General features: G+C 50.3%; 1 pseudogene; it reads right to left on the reverse strand.

Moving 5' to 3' along the window:
• Nucleotides 1–706: 706 nt before the first annotated feature.
• On the reverse strand, nucleotides 707–3,878 carry LOC146170662 (uncharacterized; annotated as a pseudogene).
• Between the last annotated feature and the right edge of the window lie 1,339 nt (nucleotides 3,879–5,217).

Below are 5,217 nucleotides of genomic sequence, written 5' to 3' on the forward strand. Positions count from 1 at the left end.
ACTGTTTAGAACAACGCTGTACGTACAAAGGCTACCGGCCTCGAACTTTTGAGGATGCATACTGGCACAGCTGAGAACAGTTGTTGAAAATTTTGGTAGCCATACCTCGTGTCTTCGCCTTGCTTCCATGGCTCGGCGCTGGCGGTGCGCTCATAGATTTCGAACCAGTCTTCCCGCCAAAAGCTGCTAGTAGAACATGCCTTTAATTTTGCCATAGGTTTTCCCCCTTCTTTCGCCGACTACAGTTTCCTACAGCAGAATTCAGACTTACCTCGTTTAGCACAGTCGGCCTTAGTCCTCGCCATAGCTCACAACGTCAGCGGTGTGGTAGTAAGGCGTAAACTGGCGCGAAATTCTGCGACTGTGAGAGGAGACTGTTCTACATTCTACCATAGAGAAGGGATTCTGATTCTACCTTGCAAACCACGTGACCTTCCAACTTCCTTTATTTTGTTTTTGAGCGCGCAGCGCCATCTCGTGCAGTAACTTTGTACTATAGGTTTTGAGGCCTTGAGAGGTGAGAGGAAGGCGCGGAGGCGACGCTTCCCGAGAAGAGGAGAGTTGAGTTCTGGTTAGAAAAGCCTTCGAGAGGTGGCGCGCGAAGCTAGCGGGGAATAGTGTTCCTGTATATGGTGGTGGTGGAAACGTTTATTGATTAATTCGAGTTTGGGAGAGACAGAGTGGTCCCGCTACATGGTCGGCGTCCCTAGGCCGGGACACCGCATGACGAGGTCCCGTCTCTTGCCCGTTTCACCAGAGCCCGTTGAGACTCCAGTGTGGAGCAGTTGAGGAGGGCAGTTTCCCATGCCTCTCGGGAAGGGGTAGGGGGCAGGTGAGGATTTCGAGTACATGCCTACACCATGTGGAAGAAAGACATCAAGTCTCTCCACAGTGCGGGCATAGCCTATCCGTGTTAGGATCATAATGCTTTAAGATTGCAGGACAGAGTAGAGTGCCTGTTTGCAGGCGCCTTAAAGTTCGTTGCTCCGCCTTACTCAGCCCCTTTGCAGGAGCCGGGAAAAGGCAGTGGTTGTCGATATAATACTTTATGATTTCTTTGAACCGCAGAAGCGGCTGGTTTGTCTCCGAGTCAGAAGAGCTTTGATGAGGAGCCCGGTGAGTAAGCGCTCGGGCAGCCGCGTCAGCGGTTGCGTTACCTCGTAAGCCCTGGTGGCCAGAAGCCCAAATTAATTTCTTTGACGTTGGAGCTGTGGCAGCCCGCCTTAGAATTCGACTCGCTAAGGGGGATATCTCCCCTTCTAAGTAATGAAAACACGCTTTTCCGGAGTCCGTTATGATCATCCTTGAATTCGGGTCCGCGGAAGCAAGCGCCATCGCTACTTCCTCGGCTGTCGCTGAATTTTGTGCTCGGAAGGAGAGTCCATCAACGTGCATTTCCCGGTGAACAACATCGGCTGTGTAAAATCGCGTTGGCGACGGTCCTGCTATGTCTACATAATATACACCGGGTCTGGAGCCGTACCGCCCCGCAAGCGCCCGAGCCCGCGCTTGTGGTCTGCTTTCTTGCGTGTCGGTGTCCATGTTACGGGGTAGCGGAGATACCCAGAGGATATCGCGCCACAGATCTGGAATACGCCTCGACTCCTCTGGAGTGCAATCATGTTGGATACGTAAGCGGCTAAGTAGGCGGCGCCCAGGTGCCATCTGCATGAGCCGCGTATACTGGTTCACGAGGTGGGCCTCCCGCAGCTCCTCGTAAGAGCTGAGCACCCCAACGCCTTGAGATTTGCATTAGAGGTAGCCACCGGGAGATCCGGGGCTCGCTTAGTTACCTTGCGGATGATGGCGTCTATTCGCTCATCGTGTTGCTTAGTAGTGCGAAGGTATGGCACGGCGTAGAGGATCCGTCTAGTCACGAAAGCATGGACGAGCCGAAGCGCGTCCCTGCCCCGCAGACCGCCCCGCTTGTTGGAGACGCGGTGAATCATGCGCCTTACCTGTTCGCCTACCTTCTTCAGTTTTGCAATTGTGGGGTCCGGTCTGAGTCTGTGGTGAATGAACAGGCCCAGAAACTGGAGCTCCTCCACCTCTCTGATAGGACCGCCTTACAAAGAGATGTGTATTGCTGTGTTATCCTTCGGGTTCGTTCTAACATGCAGAAGCTCTGATTTGGCTGGATCACACTGGAGACCACAGTCGATAGCATACGCATCGACTATGGAAGCGGCCCGCTGAAGGCACTCCTCCATTTCCCCAAGGCTCCCGTCGGTGGTTCAGATAGTAATGTCATCTGCATATAATGCATGTTGAATTCATTCCATCCGTGCCAGTTGGCTTGGGAGGCGCATCATCATCATTAGCCTGACTATACCCACTGCAGGGCGAAGGCCTCTCCCATATTTCTCCACTTAACCCGGTTCTGTGCTAGCTGCATCCACTTGACCCCTGCGAACTTCTTAAACTCATCCGCCCACCTAACTTTCTGCCGCCCCCTGCTACGCTTTCCTTAACTTGGAATCCAGTTTGTTACCCTAAGCGACCATTGGTAATCCTCTCTTCGCACTACATGTCCTGCCCATGTCCATTTCTTCTTCTTAATTTCCACTCGAATGTCGGTAACTTGAGTTATTTCTCTGACCCACTCTGCACGCTTCCTATCTCTTAATGTAACCCCTACCATTTTTCGTTCCATAGCCCTCTGGGTTGTCCTCAACGTAAGTAGAACTCTCTTGGTTAGCCTCCACGTTTCAGCGCCATAGGTGAGTACAGGTAAGATGCAACTGTTATATACTTTCCTCTTTAGCGATACCGGTAAGCTGCTAGACATAATCTGCGAGTGCGTGCCAAATGCACTCCATCCCAATTTTATTCTTCTTATTTCCTTTTTATGGTCCGGATCTGCGGTTACTACCTGTCCTAAGTAGATATATTCGCCTACTACTTCCAGTACCTCGCTACCTAATGTAAACTGCTGTTCCTTCCCGAGGCTGTTGGACATTACCTTAGTCTTCTGCATATTGATTTTCAAGCCTACCTTTCTACTTTTCCTGTCCAGGTCATCAATCATTATTTGTAGTTCATCTCCCGAGTTGCTTAGCAAGGCAATGTCATCAGCAAATCGCAGATTACTGAGGTATTCTCCATCTACCCTTATCCCTAACTGCTCCCATTCCAAGTCTCTGAATACTTCCTCTTAGCAAGCTGTGAATAGTACTGTGGAGATTGTGTCTCCTTGCCTAACACCATTCTTTATGGGAATTTTGTTACTTTCTTTATGCAGAAAAATGGTGGCTGTGCAGCCACTGTATATATCTTCCAGCACTTTCCCGTACGACTCGTCTGCCCCCTGATTTCGCAATGCCTGTATCACCGCCGAGGTTTCAACTGAGTCAAACGCTTTTTCGTAATCAATGAATGCTATGTATAAGGGCTGGTTATATTCCGAGCATTTTTCTATAACCTGATTGATGGAATGGATATGATCGATAGTAGAGTACCGTTTCTGAAACCCTGCTTGATCCGTTGCTTGATTGAAGTCATCAAGGCGCATCACAGCTATGTTGAACAGAAGTTGGGATAGTACAGCTCCCTGAGGGGTTCCCCGTGTTCCCATGACGTAAGGGCCATACTCCTTGTCCTCAATCTGAAGAAAGGCCTGGCGTTTAGAGAGGAAATCTCTTACATACGCGTAGGCCCTAGCTCCGCAATTGGTTGAGCTCAAGTTGGCCAGGATGCTACTGTGTTGAACATTGTCAAAAGCCCCCTGCAGATCAAGGTCGAGGATGGCTTTGTCATTACGTTGCATAGCTGTGGGTTGTATTACGTCTCTGTGTAGCTGGAGGAGGACGTCCTGCGCGGACATATGCGGGCAAAACCCGAAAATGGCTGCTGCAAAAGAAGCCCTTGGCCTCCAGGTATGGAGAGCGACCGTGATTGCAATATATCATGTTCACACAGTATAGGGGAATGTTACAGCATGTTTACAATCCACTCATAATGCACGCATATACTGTCTTTGTATTGTAAAAGCGTGTAGAGCGGGCCGTGTTCGATGTGACAGAATGAGACGCTTTCAGCGTGCAGGTTCACGACAGATAGAGAGGATCTCCAAGGGCAACGCAGTCAGGGATTTGTTGATGCTGTTGATCCTGTGACTTGAGCGGCGCATATGCGTGGGGTGTCTTGAGTTACCGAGCACAATGCGGTCACCGCGGCGCCGTCATGGTGCAATGGACATCTCTTCCTCATCGCTTCATCTAAAAGTTATAGGATTTTATCTACGAAGCTTGGCAGAGAGGCACTTATACACACCCCTTGAAAAGGGCATTGTCCTGGCCGGAATGCACACCTGCAGGAAGCCCGCGGCATTTTTCTGGCAATGGATGATTCAGCGCTGTAGCCGGTTTCTGCCCTCACAACGGATGAGGTCGCAGTAGTGAAAAGGTTCTCGGTGCACAGAGAATGGTCATTCGGTTGTGAAAGGAACTACAACCTTTCTGCTTACGCCGCGATTTCTGCGGAATCAATTACTTGGGGACACATGCTCATCTCCTACATATGGGATGAGCATCTCGGTCAGGAACCAATGCTGTTCTACGTCCAGAGCGATCCACTCTGCGAGTGAACGAGCATGAACCCTCCAGGAGACTCATTTGTGTCGGGTGGTTGCCGTTGCAAACGGTTGGACGAAGACGACGATTATCAAGCTTCCTAACGAAGCGCGTCTGATTGCGTACACCGAAGGAACAAAATCCGAAAGCTTTGGCGAGCACGAAGGTGAGCCTGTAAGGAAAAAAACTACTGTGCGTCGTGCACGAGTGTCAAGTGCGTAATATGCTCCGAGCGGCAAAAACACAAATACTATAGGTATGTATGCATCTAAAGGAAATAAGCATGATAAGGAGTACCTACTGGAGTTTGCACCCAGCCTGTAACGCACCAGTGATAGCTGCAATGAGGATTTCTTAGGTGCGTCTTTGCTTTAGTTGTGCCGGGCCCTGATGGCAATGTATTTTGTAGCTCAGATGTCACAGGCGGCTGTGTGCGCTAGGCCGTAACATTTAGCATGTTGTATCGTGACTGCCACCTGACCAACAAGTGTAAAGAAGACAAAGAACAAACAAAGCTGCGGCATCGCCATCATCACCACTTGTCTCCGGCGCCCATCTCTCTCGGGCTGAAGCTGTGCCCTGCGGCTGGTAATTCGATCCTGCTGTGCCAGAATTACTGCCAGCACTAGACTTTCAAACCAGCTAT

Source organism: Amblyomma maculatum, unplaced genomic scaffold, assembly GCF_055883805.1.
Source record: "Amblyomma maculatum isolate TAMU_Amacu unplaced genomic scaffold, ASM5588380v1 scaffold_88, whole genome shotgun sequence".
NCBI classification, from domain to species: domain Eukaryota; kingdom Metazoa; phylum Arthropoda; class Arachnida; order Ixodida; family Ixodidae; genus Amblyomma; species Amblyomma maculatum.